We start from the raw sequence: 13,986 nt of genomic DNA, 5'->3' as shown, positions 1-13,986 counted from the left end.
TACTGTCATAATTGGTTTGAAGGCTACTCTAATGTCATGACATTTCAGGAGATTAGCAAGTTTTTGTGAGAGTTCAATAACAAAAGGGATGGAAACTGAAGTTCTGTAATGAATGCCATGGATTTGTTGTAGAGAGGGATTAGAGAGTGGTATTTTTTTTGCTATTTTTTAGGATATCCATTGCTGATATTCCTCCTAAAAAGAATATCAGTGCCTTAGAAAAAAGAGCACCATCTAATTTAAAGAAGAATAAATATATTATAGTACTTAAGGCTGACAAAGGCAATTCAACTGTGATCTTGAATACAACAGATTATATGACCAAAATTTCAATTTTACTTTCTGATACTTCTACTTCCTCAGTTAGATTCTAACCCTACTTGGATGAACCATGTAGGAACCAACAACCTTTTATGCAACATGATTACATGGCCTGCGGATCTTAAGAAAAAACTGAAATCCATGTATCCGTTAGTTTGACATTTATATGGATTACCAAAAGTATACAAAACTAATATTCGTCTTTGACTGATCGTAGATGGTATTAGCTTGACAACTTATTTGTTATCAAAACATCCTGCTCATCTTCTAAAGGAGCACATTACAACACACAGATGCATATATCAAAAATACACAACACTTTGTAGAAAAACTAGGAGAAATTCCTATCTCATGAACAAACATTCTGCCTAGTCTGGATGTTGTACTGTTATTTACAAATGTTTTTCCGATGGAATGAAAAAATCTACAAACAAGTTTCGGGCCTTGCAACGGGAAGCCCTTTATCTCCTTGTGTGGACTTATTCATGGAAAAGTTCGAAAATTAGGTCTTGTTATCTACAAATCCTAAACTGTCAATTTGGTGGAGATATGTAGATGACACATTGATAATTATGGAAACACAATGCAGCTGAGTTATATGATTTGTTGCACAGGCGAAGGCCATGGCATATCAAGATCTTTATGATCAATTAGAAACAAGGAAGGACAGAGAAAAATTCATCGATTAGTAAAATGTAGAAATAAGGCATCAAAGGACCTCTTACATGTGAGGCAGATGAAAGACTCTGGAGGAAGAGTATTAAGGAGGGATGTGGATATAAGAAATAGATGGAAAATATACTTTGAAGGACTATTGAATGAGGAAAATGCAAGGACTCATAGAGAAGATGGGCAGCCTTCTGAGGGGATGGTGCAGAACATCAGTAGAGTGGAAGTGAAGGAGGACATGAAGAGGATGAAGAATGGAAAATCGGTGGGCCCTGACAAGATCCCAGTGGAGGCATGGAAGGCATTGGGGAAGAGGGAATTGACCTGCTGTGGGACCTGTTCATGAAAGTTTGCCAACAGGAAAATATACCCGAGGAATAGAGGGAAAGTACTTTTGTCCCCATCTACAGGGGTAAAGGGGATGCACAAGACTGTAAGAATTATAGAGGAATAAAGTTGATGTCCCACACAATGAAAATCCTAGAAAGGTTTCTTGATGGAAGAATTAAGGAAGGAGGTGGAGATTGCAAAGGAGCAATTTGCCTTCATGCCTGGTCGATCAACGACAGATGCTATCTTTGGGTTACAGCAGATGATGGAAAAGTTTCAAGAGAAACAACGGGAGCTACATCTGGTGTTTATTGATCTGGAGAAAGTGTATAATAGAGTGCCATGGCAAGAAGTCTGGAGGCGTCTGAGGGAGAAGAAGGTACTGGAGAAATATGTCAGGTTGGTGCAGAAGATGTACAGAAATGTGAAGACAAGAGTTCGGACCTGCCTGGGACAGATAGAAAGTTTTCAAGTGACAGTTGGCTTACATCAAGGGTCAGCATTAAGTCCGTTCCTGTTTAATATTGTGATGGAGGTGGTGACGAAGGAGGTGAGAGAAGATGCACCTTGGACAATGTTGTATGGGATGACATCTTGCTCGGTGTAAAATCAAGAGAAGTGGCAGCTAAACTAGAAAGATGGAAAAAAGTACTGGAAGAGAGAGGTATGAGACTGAGCAGAAGTAAGACAGAGTATATGTGTTGCAAAGTGAATGGCAGCGAGGAGACAGATCTGGAGCTGGAAGGAAATGTCATCAGGAAGGTTAGGGGCTTTAGATACTTAGGTTCAACAGTGGAAGAGAATGGAGAGGCCAAGAAGGAAGTGGGATGGAGGAACTGGAGAGAGATGGCTGGAGTGCTATACGATAAGAGGGTGCCAATCAATCTAAAAGGTAAAATCTATCGGACAATAGTGAGACAAGCTATGTTATGGAAACTGTGGCCCTGAGAAAAAATAACATCAGCAGGATAGAGGTAGTGGAGACGAGAATGCTTAGGTGGATGTGCAGTGTGACCAGAAAGGATTGTCTGAGAAATGACTATGTGAGGGGAACAGTAAAAGTTACAAACTTAGGAGAGAAGATACAGGAGGCACGGTTGAGATGGTTTGGTCATGTGATGAGGAGGGAGGATGAGTATGTGAGAAGAAAGGTCATGCAGATGGATGTGCAGGGGAGGAGGAAGCACGAGCGGCCAAAGAAGAGATGGAGGGAGTGGGTCGAGGAGGACTTGAGGATGAAGAACTTGGATGTGGTTATAGCACATCCAAATAGGAGGATGTGGAGGAGACTCACCACAAACAGCGACCCTACTTAAGTGGGACAAGCTGCAGAAGAAGATTACTTCCATGCCTCCATGGAGTCCAAAGACTCATTACAGGAGGTCAAATACTGACAGACCACAATAACTATTATAATTTGCTTTGAACACATTCAATGCTGAACCCCTCAGAACTCATTCTAGCAACACATCCCACTTGTTCACCACCAGCCAAGCTTCTTTACTCTCATGACTCATGTACAGCCTTCAGGGATGACCTCTAGTTCTTTGAGTCACCCATTATCCTATGCAATAATTCCTCTACATCTATTTGGCAGACTCCTCTCACCTCAATCATATCTGTCTCAATCATATCATCCCCCCCTTCCTTCTCCTATCATTCAAGTTCCGAAGACCATATTCCCTCAATCTACCAATTTGTCCTCATACTCAATATTCCAGAATCCTGAGACAGTCTTAGTTATTTATCTCTGAACTCTCTCCAATGTTTCCCTATCACCAATATAGTCAGGTAACCAGATCTTTACACTAGCGTCATTGAAATGACATCCCCATTCTTCAGCATTAAGCACTAACCTATTCAAATCCTCTTGCAGCAACAACACATCAGAATTTCCTGACATTAATCTTTCCAATTTAGCATTATCAGCAAACAACTGAATATCTCCTTTCACACACTGTACTATAAATGGCAGTGCTCCCAGAAAAGAACCTTGTGGCACCCCACTCATCACCTTCCTTTTTTGGGATGCTGCATCTCCATACACAAATCTCTGGCTATAATAATCAACCAGCCTTGTAACCAAGCTACCAAATGAATATCTAACCCCTTCCTGCCCAAATTTCAACAGTAGTTTATTATGTGGTGTTCAAATCCAAATAAATCACTGTATAAGCATCTCTCCCATCAAATATGCAAGTCATCCAGTCATAAAATGTAACCAAGTTACTAAAGCATAACCTCCCTCAAACAAATCAATGCTGCTCTCTAGAAAATTTTCCATTCTCATCAATCCACATTTGTATTCTCTCTCTAACACTATACCACTATACTTGACATAAATTGTGGCACCAACTTATTTACACAGTTTGACACTACTGACTTGTATTCTCTGTTATGCAGTGGCACTATTTTTTCCTTCTTTCTACTCTTCTGGGACTATTTCTGTTGCCAGACTTCTGTCGAACAACCAGGTCAAGTGTACTGGCATCTCTTTTGCACATTCCCTTAATATATGTGGTGATATCCCATCCAATTCCACATCTTTATTAACATCAAGATTACTTAAAATTCTAAACACTTCCCATTCTTGAACTGTGAGTTGTCTGTCCTCCTTCCTTTGCTATTCAACACTACTCTAAGCCTCCTGCATGAAACACACTAACAAAATACTCATTAAACATTTCCTAGTTATCTTCAGCAGATGTGACTCTTTTTTCATCTGCAGCAACTAAAGTCAGTTCTCCATATTCACCCTTTCTTCTACTAGCAAAAAACACTTGTCACCACCTTCCTAGCTTGCATCGTATATTAATCATGCTGCTGATAGGTATCCTGTTCTTTATATCTCCTCCATAATTCCACAATTAATCCATTTCACTCCTATTTATCCTCCCAAAACCTTAAAAACATAATCTAACATTTCCCTAAGTAATTTTATTCCACACCAAATCTCAGGCACTATTGATTTCTCTCCCTTTCAACCGATCAAGCCACTGCACATGAGCAATCTGTTTTTTTTTTTTTTTAATTTATCATAGTTCCTTGATTTGTAATTACACACATATCTCTTGTTTGATTAACCTCATACGTGGCCTGCCACTCCCCATGTCAAGACCACATGATCACTCTCCCTCCAACTAGTGGCACCATGGTGACATCTTCTATCATTGCTGTATGAGATGATGTCACCTACTTCCAGTCAATACTTCCATAATTAAAGTCACCCATTATTATAACCCTACTGTTGCCCAAATAATAGTTTTAATAATTAAAATTTATTATGCATTAGAAAAATCACTAATTAGACATACCTGAATAGATCTGAAGGTAGAGATCACACAGTATTTAGTTACAGAGCTTGATAAATGAATTGAATATAGTATGAAATAGGAAATAAAAGTTTTGCTTAGGACACCTCTTGGCAATTCTCATAGAAGGGATGCAAGTTCTGTTCGCTACAAACTTGGTATTATAAACTAGGTCTACCTACTCACTGATGAGACCTCAATAAAAGTTGAAACCGGTCTGGGTAGTGACCTTCTCTCATAATGTAGAACAGTAATACAGCTCCTAGGAACTAAGTTCACATTATGAGTAAATATCAAGAATAGTGATCGGAACTTGCTCCACCTTTGCTACGAGTTGCCTCAGCTTGCACTACCTTAAGGGTCAGTTACTGCACTATCCAGGTATTTGGTTACGCTTGGAATCGCTGAACTTTATATAGTTTTCTATATTCGCATGAAACTCTTTGAGTTTCTTATTCGGCTAAGAAACAATATGGGATGTAATATCCCTTAACTTAAATAAATTCAGTTGATTAACTAAATTAGTTATATACAAGACAAGCTATGTACAAGACAGTGTTTAAATTAATTTTAACTCCCAGATCTCAGAAATGGGTCAGAAATAAAAAATAGTTGATCAAAAGATTAAATACCACAGATATGAGAGTTGTGAGAAAAGTTAGGGTTTTGAACAGATGGTATTGATTCAAAATCAGATTAAAAAGGAAGATATTCAGAAGGAACTTGACAGTATAAGGATTCAGGAATGTGTGAGCAGAGGTAATCTGCAGTGTTCTAATTTTTATTTTTAAATATCTGACTCATTATTCAAATGAAGCCTATTGGCTCTTTATATTTAAATATCTGACTCATTTTAACAAATGTCACAAAATCTGCACATATCAGAGCTTTTTGTGGACAAGAGAATATATGAACAAAAAAGGAATCTAATCAGTTTTTTTTTTGAATACCTGAAGATAATTGTAATATAGCAAATATTATAATATAGCAAATTTGTGTATATTCTTAAGAAGCACCTCTGTTATAGAAACACTGCTTATTCCTGTGATTAAATATAAAAATATAAATGATATATATTCAGCCATATATTAAAAATGTGATAACATGAAAGATGCCAGGATCGCTGATAAAAAGATACAGAGGTACCAAGATGTATGTGGACTGATGCAGTTAGAAGACTAAAATCTGAAATATATGATCTGATACCAGTATTATCAAATCATATATTTCAGATTTCAGTAAAAGACAAATGAGACACTAATTTGAAGAAAAACTATTAATACAGTTAGCAATAATCATATTATTTCTGATCTGATTCTCCCAAAATGAGATCTCAATAAAGTACAAAATAAGTCTGGGTAGTGGCCCTTTCCATAATGCAGAGATACAGAGGTGGCCCTTTCCATAATGCATTATTATTATATTACCACCCAAGACCCATGGATTCAAAGAATCATCTAGGAGGTCCTTTATTATACACACAGCTCATTATACATGCTTTAAACACACTCAAATTCTGTGCAGACACCACACTCTCAGGCAAGGCATTCCAATCTTTCACAACTCTGGATGCAAAAAAATTGCTCCTCACTCCCCTACTCACACCCTCTTTATACAGTTTCCAGGGATGACCTCTGGTTCTCCACTGATCTTTCACTGTTTTCTGTAGAACCTCTCCAACATTGATCCTATAACAACCCCTTACCAACTTGTCTCTATCATATCATCCCTCTTCCTCCTATCTACCAGACTCTGTAAAGTGCATCTTCCCAACCTTTCCTCATATTAGACATTTCAGAGGTCAGAAACTACCTTAGTCAGTCACCTGTGGACCCTTTCATACATCTCTTCGTCATTCTGAAAACAAGGTGACCAAATCTGGGCACAGTAGTCCATGTGTGGTCTAATCACAGCCTTATAGAATGGAACAAGAATCTCACTACTTCTACAAGTCAGTGTCCTCCGCATCATTCCCAGAAGTCTTTGTGTTGTCTTCACAATTTTGGCAATATGTCCCCTAAATTTCAGATCCTTATCCACTATCACCCCGAGATTTCTTATTTTCTCCACCTCCAACAGTATTATCCTCACCAAGCATAAATTCTGCATCCCAACTTTGTTTCCCAAATTTTAAAATCTTACATTTTGCAACATTGAACTCACATCCCCATTCCTGTGCCCAATAACTCAATTTATTCAAGTCTTCTTGTAAGGCCACAATATTTTCTCTACTCTTAATGGTTCGTCCTAACTTTGCATCATCTGTAAACAACTGAATATCTGCACCCAAATCTTCTCCACTATCATTAATATACTAGTTAAACAGTAATGGCCCTAAAATAGATCCCCAGGCACACCACTAGTGACTTTCCTTTTCTGGATATTGCTCCCCATACACAACGTGCTGATACCTATCAGATAGCCAGTCTCCAATCCAATGCACTAATCTAATATCCAACCCATCCACTCTAGTTTGACTATCAAGTTATGCAGTAACCTATCAAAAGCCTTTGCAAAATCTAAGTATATTACTGTGTATCCCTCTCCTATGTCCAAGGAAGCACTCACCTTATTGTAATAAGTAAGTAGATTAGTAAAACATGACCTCTCTTTAGCAAATCCATGCTGTCCATCAAAGATAATACCATTATTGTCAACCCAATTCTGAATTCTAGTTCTCACAAGCTTCTCCATCAACTTAACCACAACACCTAACACACAGATAAGCCTATAATTTGAGCCCTTGCTTCAGTTCTATCACCTCCCTTATGAAGCAGCACAATCTTGTCCTCCTTCCACTCCTTAGGAACTTGACCCAATGCAAGACTCATATTAAAAAAATATGTAAAGGCAGGTGTCAACTTCGTGGCACATTCCTTCAGAATATGTGGTGATGTATTATCAAGTCCTACAGCCTTATTATCATCTAGTTGGTTCACTTCCCATATACCTCTTGCCCACTTACAGTAAGTCTCTCCTCCACATCATCAACTGCTCTCAATCTCTCCATGAAGTAACATTCACAAGATTGAAAGACCTTTGCGAACTGCACATTAAGTATCTCCACTACATCTTCCACAACAGCTGTCTTCCATTTTCTCCAATCAATGTCATCCTTCCATAATCATTTTTTTTGCTGGCTACATATTGAAAGAACTCCTTAGGATTCTTTTTGGATTCATTAGCTAACTGCTGTTCATACCTCTCTTTAGCTACTCTCACCATCCAAGTCATCTTCCTTGCCTGGTCTTTGTAGACCTCATGAAATTGGTTATTTCCACTTCTCTTATGCTGCCTCCACAATGCCCTTTTTCTCTGTATCGCATGCTTAATCTCTTTATTCATCCATCTCCCACCTAGATTATTTAACCTTCTAACCCTTGGATACATTTAGACATTGCATCTACTAGATAGTTCTTGAAAATCGCCCAAGCTGCATTGATCTCTTTTCCAGCTAACTCCTCATTCCATGCTACACTCACAAGCTGTCTCCTAAGCTCTTCATAATCAACCCCCCCCCCCCCCGTAGTTCCGCATATAATCTCTTCCTCACCTCACAGAGGTGCTCACACTGCTGGCAACCATCCATATAAACCCCTCATGGTCATTCTCACCAATTGGTGGGTGATTGGAAATCTCATTTATAATTACATCCTCTGATGACATGATTAAATCCAAGACCCTTCAATCCTCCTGTGCCCTCTGTTACATATTGTCTGGGGTAATTGTCCCTCGAAAATGCAATCAATTCGTTTTCTTTACTTCCAATTGCTATCTGCTCATTCCAGTCTATATTGCCATTGTTAAAATCACCCATAATGATCACCCTTTCCTTATTTGCTTGGCTAATTTGATTATACATTTCATAGTCACTACCATCCATATTACCAAGTCTATAACAACATCCAACCAAGTATTTCATTCTATTCACCTCTATGTCACACCATACTGCTCCAAAACCACTGGCACTATTTCCCCTCTTGCATCTCTACTTCGTATGGATGTAACTCTTTCTCCATCATCAGTAGCACTCTCCCTCCCTTTTTACCCTTTCTATCCTCACAAAATACATCATACCCCCGCCATCTCTATTCCTGTCAGAATGTCATCCTCATCTAACTATGTCTCACTTACTTCAATAATTTTAGGTGAACAGACTCAATTAATGCAACCATTTCATCTGCCTTGTTTCTTAGATTTCTAGCATTTGTATACAAACACAACAGCTCATTTCTGGATCTACAGCTAGTTCCACTGATACCACTGACTTGATGTGATTTCTCCATGTTCAACTGGAGTCATTTCCCTTTCTGCTTATTCATTTTATAACCCTCTTCAAGTCCAACTGTTTCCTTTTGATCCCAAGTTATTATACACACTTCAAAGGATGTGTGCCTTGCATTATGGGATACTAAGTCAATTAATGTGAAGTCATTAGCCTCTATATACATGAAGATATTTCATGTAGAAACTTTGTTTGCTTATATTTGTATAAAGGAATAAACAAGAATATAATTTCTTGGCATTTTTAATTTATTAAAATTTAATTTATAACCAAGTGAAAAACTCTCTACAACTAAGTCGAATACAGAGTATTTTAATAATAAGGTGTTACACCATAATAAATTTAGTTTAATCCTTTATCCAAGTGTGAGCAAACAAAGTTTGTGCCTGAAAGTATCTTCAGGACTGGGGTAAGGTGGTACAACACCAGGAAACTCATTGCAAAGGTGGAGCAAGCTAATATCATTCCTATCTCAGTATCTCCCATAATGCAAAACACATCTCCTTGCAGATATGTATAATGTTATGCATTAAGGGAATGGCCACTACCCAGTCTAGTTTCAACCTTTATTGAGGTCTCTTCAGTGGGAGCCAGGCCGAAGTGGAGATACCAGGCAGAAGCAGAAGATACTTTCAGGCACCAACTTTGTTTGCTCACACTTGGATAAAGGATTAAACTAAATTTATTATAGTCTGACCAAGTGAAAAATAAACTTTCAAGGTGTTACACGTTTTCACTATTTGTATATGAGAAATATATCATTTCTGCATTACTTCAAGCTTAATGGTGCTTCAAGGTAATGGAGGTACTTGAACATCAGAGATCCAATCTGTGATCTGTTATCAATTGGAAACAGTAGAACATGCATTCTACAGCTACCCTCTTGCATTGCATATTTGGAACAGATTATGTAATGTGTTGTGCATTTCATTACTTGCACCAGAGCATGTTTTTATTTTGTTTTTTTGTTTTTGGCTGTATCCACCACCTGTGCACTATTGCATAATGGTGTAGACCACCATTATGCACAGGTGGTGGGAGAGTTTTTTTTTTTTTAAATGGTTCCATCCTCTTAGTTCAATTTTGTCTTATGGTTGACTGCAGGAATGACAGGAGAGCAATCCCAGGCAGAGAAGGACAACTCAAGGTGGTTAACTCCAATAAAGCTAACTACCTTGGTATCAGTCATCTTTGTGCTTTAGTTTCAGTTGGTCTTTTGTTCGTTCATCCACATGAGACTGGTGAAAAAGGAAAACTGACAGCCTTTGGCTATATGATGATATAAAAGAGCTGAGGTCTTTTCTCTCTCTCTCTCATACTATCAGGTTATCTTGCACTCCCTATACTAACTACCCTATGCCTATGATGAAAACACTTTTACTTTTTCACTTCAGTTATATTTCAGCTATTTGCCTTGCATTATTTGCCTTCACATCTAAGTAGCCTAGTTGTGAATCATGAGCAAACTTCATTTGCTTACACTTGGAGAAAGGATTGAACAACAATATCATTTCTTGGCATTTTTAATTTAGTAATAATAATGTTGATAAGCTTAGGTGTTGGATATTATTCATAACTTATTTTAATGGTATAACAGCACTAAATTATTAAAGGATGCTTTGCTTATATTTTGCTAGATTATGAAGCACCATCTTCCAAGTAAAACAACATTGCAGTTTACATATGACAACGAAACAATTCAAATTGTAATGGACACAAGATCTAATGTCCTAATTTGATGCCCTCTACTGCTTTATAAAAGAAGTTATTGTAGTTGCATAGGAATTGATCTTAAGATGACTGTCTTCCATATTTTTGGGAGATTAATATAGCCATACTTATTAAGGCAGGAGAATGCTTCATACCATTCATCATCAAGAACCATGGGCTCACTGCCCGTTGATGTCTGATGCCTACTTCACTATCTTCTTCCACCTTTCTTTGTCCAGTGCACAGTGTCACAGTTTTTATATACCCATTCCACAGCAGTCTTTTATATCATCTATCCATTCTCTGTATGGTCTACCTCTTCTGTTTAAACCATCCAAAACACCAAACATAAATGCCTTTATGTTTGGTGTTCCGGTCCTCACTCATTCTACAGATGTGTCCAAATAATTGCAGCTTCCGTTTTATAATCTTCTACATTAGATTCTGTTTTGGTTGTATCTTCTGATAGTGCTCTTCATTGGTGATTTTATGTACCCATCCTATTCTGAATCTTCCTGTAACAAGTTCTTTCAAATGCCAAAATTCTTTTTTTTGATTCCTTATTTATTACCCACGTTTCAGATCCATACAGTACACTGCTGAAGATGCATGTTTCCAGTACTCTTAGTTTTGTTTGCAGGCTGATCACTTTACTTTTCCAGATGTTATCCATGGCTTTTAGATTTATTCTTTGCTTTGCAATCCTGATCTTTATTTCTTTTTTACAGTCCAAGTCATATGTCAGTTTACTTCCCAAATATGTGAATTGTTCTACATATTCTATATCAGTTCCATGCACTTGTTTCTTTTGTTTCATTTTCTTCTCGCCAAATACCATTGTCTTTTTTTACTTAAATATAAAGAGCCAATAGGCTTCATTTCGGCGATATAAACATTATTTAAATTAAGGGGATATTAAATCCCACATTGTGTTAAAACAGAATAAGAAACTCAAAGATTGGAATCAGAGAGTTTCATGCCGAATATAGTAAACTATAAAAGTATTGACGATTATTAGCATGAGCTAATGCAAGTAGTCCTAGTACGTAGTACAAGGTATATCGCCGAAATGAAGCCTATTGGCTCTTTATATTTAAGTAACTTAATGTTGCGCCTTTTTGACAATTCGTATAGCAGAATATATAAGTTCTTTTCGCTATACCCTTTGGTATCTATTTGGTCTAGCTACTCACTGATGAAGCCTCAAAAAAGGCTGAAACCGGTCTGAGTAGTGACCTCCCACCATAATGTAATAACAGCATACATTTCCTAGGAAATGTGTTTTTACATTATGGAAAATACCAAGAATAGCGATCAGAACTTTACCACCTTTGCTGCAAGTTGCCTGAGATTGTACTACGTACTAGGACTACTTGTAAATTGTAGCTCACGCTAGTAATCACTGATACTTATTATATTCGGCATGAAACTCTCTGATTTCAATCTTTGAGTTTCTTATTCAGTTTTAAAACAACGTAAGATTTAATAAAATCCATTGTCTTTGTTTTTTTCAAGTTCATAACAAGTCCAAATTTCTTCCCTTCCTCATTTAACAGTTTCAGTGTTTTTTGTAGTTCTCCATTGCCGACTCTAAAAACAGTCTATCTGACTTCTTCCATCTAATCCTGTGTGAAGGGGTGTTCAAAGCTTATCTTGCTAGTCCCGACTTGCCATAATAATAATGGTAGTGAATGTATTTCTTATGTTCTTCATAATGGATATTAATGGGTCTTCCTGTCTGTCCATAGTTGGCCAAGTCACTGTCACAAGGAACTTCATACCCTTCAGGATGTGCTAGAGGATGAAGTTTCTCCTTAGGAACACAGATCAGAGTTGCTAATTTGTCACGTGGTTTGAATCTGGTGTGAAGGTTATGTTTCTATAGTACTTTGGCTATCTTTTCAGATGTGGTATGTGGAATAGGAATAGTGGTATTTTGTTCTTGTGCATTTGGAGAGACAGAGAGGTAAAGGGGGTCATGTAATATTTTATCTAAGAGGTGTTTTGCTCCTAGATAAAATTTTGTAGGAGCTGTAGCCATTGGCCAAGAAAGACTGGCTAAGACTGTTGAGTTCTATGGAAAGGGCTGCATCATTAGAACAAACAACTCTTTATTATTATTATTATTCAGGCCTCCATTGAGTCAATACTCATCGTGGGAGGTCCTTCCTAAGAAACACAAAGTCTATCAAGACTCATCGAAGGAAGCTCATCCCCCCCCCGAAGAAACACAAAGTCTATCATACCACTACTTGAATTCATTGACCATTCTCGCTCTCACCACTCCTTCAGGCCATGCCCATGGTTCAACCACCCTCCAAAGAAACCACTCCTCACCCTCTTGCTCACAGTTTCCTTTCGTAACTTCCAGGGATAGCCTCTTGTCATCACTCCTTCCCGCTGTTCAACCAAGTGAAAGAACTCCCCAGTGTCAACCCTGTAACCACCTCTCAACAGTTTAAAAGTCTCAATCATATCACCTCTCCTCCTTCTATCCACCAAACTCTGCAGTCCACATTCCCTTAGCCGATCCTCATAACTATCATTGTACAGTCCTGAAACCATCTTTGATATCAGCCTTTGTACCCTTTCCATAGTTAATTTATCCCCTACAAATCCTGGGGACCAAATCTGAGAACAATAGTCCAAGTGTCGTCTGATCAGGGTCTTTTACAATGGAATAATAACTGTTTTATCTCTGCAGGTCAGTGTCCTTCTCATTATTGCAGCAATCCTCTGTGTTACCTTCACCACCTTTGCAATATGTCCCCTAAATTTCAGGTTTCTATCAATCATCAACCCCAGATCTCTTGTCTCCCCTACTTCCTCCAGTATAGAGTATGCAGTGTCCCATCAATGTTTCCCAAACCTCAAGACCTTACATTTTGCTGCATTAAACTGAAAACCCCATTCATTTGCCCATCTATCTAGTTTATTCAAATCCTCTTGCAGGGTTGCTGCATCTGCACTATTACTAATAATCCTTCCCAGCTTCGCATCATCTGCAAACAACTGAATATCCCCTTGCAATCTACTGACAATGTCATTGATATAAAGGTTAAACAATATAGGTCCCACTTGTAACCCTCTGCTTCTTTGAAAATGCCCCACCATACACAACTCTCTGATACCTATCGGACAGCGAATCCTGAATTCAGTTGACCAATCTGACATCCAGACCCATGTGCTGCAACTTAAATATCAACTCTTGTTCTATAAGTTATAGTTTTGAGAATTTCATTGTTGAACCAGATGATGATGTGATTGTATGTGTAGATGTGTTACTGTGTGCTGATTTTTTTTTATAAATGGAAAAAAGATAGTAAACCATCTGAAAGGCAGGTGACTAATGTGTCAAGA

The 13,986-nt window shown here is 37.9% G+C and overlaps 1 protein-coding gene across 1 annotated transcript in view; it reads right to left on the bottom strand.

Annotated features, from left to right (window-relative positions):
• Positions 1-13,986, bottom strand: part of LOC150094572 (integrin alpha-9-like) — a 337,988-nt gene that overhangs the window by 237,885 nt on the left and 86,117 nt on the right. The gene's annotated exons all lie outside the window — the stretch shown is intronic.

The sequence above is a fragment of the Typopeltis vanoorti genome, chromosome 22 (assembly GCF_054136105.1).
Source record: "Typopeltis vanoorti isolate ZY-2024b chromosome 22, IOZ_Tvanoo_1.0, whole genome shotgun sequence".
NCBI lineage: Eukaryota > Metazoa > Arthropoda > Arachnida > Uropygi > Thelyphonidae > Typopeltis > Typopeltis vanoorti.
The sequence above is the reverse complement of the archived record's forward strand: the minus strand, read 5'-3'. Positions and strand labels throughout refer to the sequence as shown.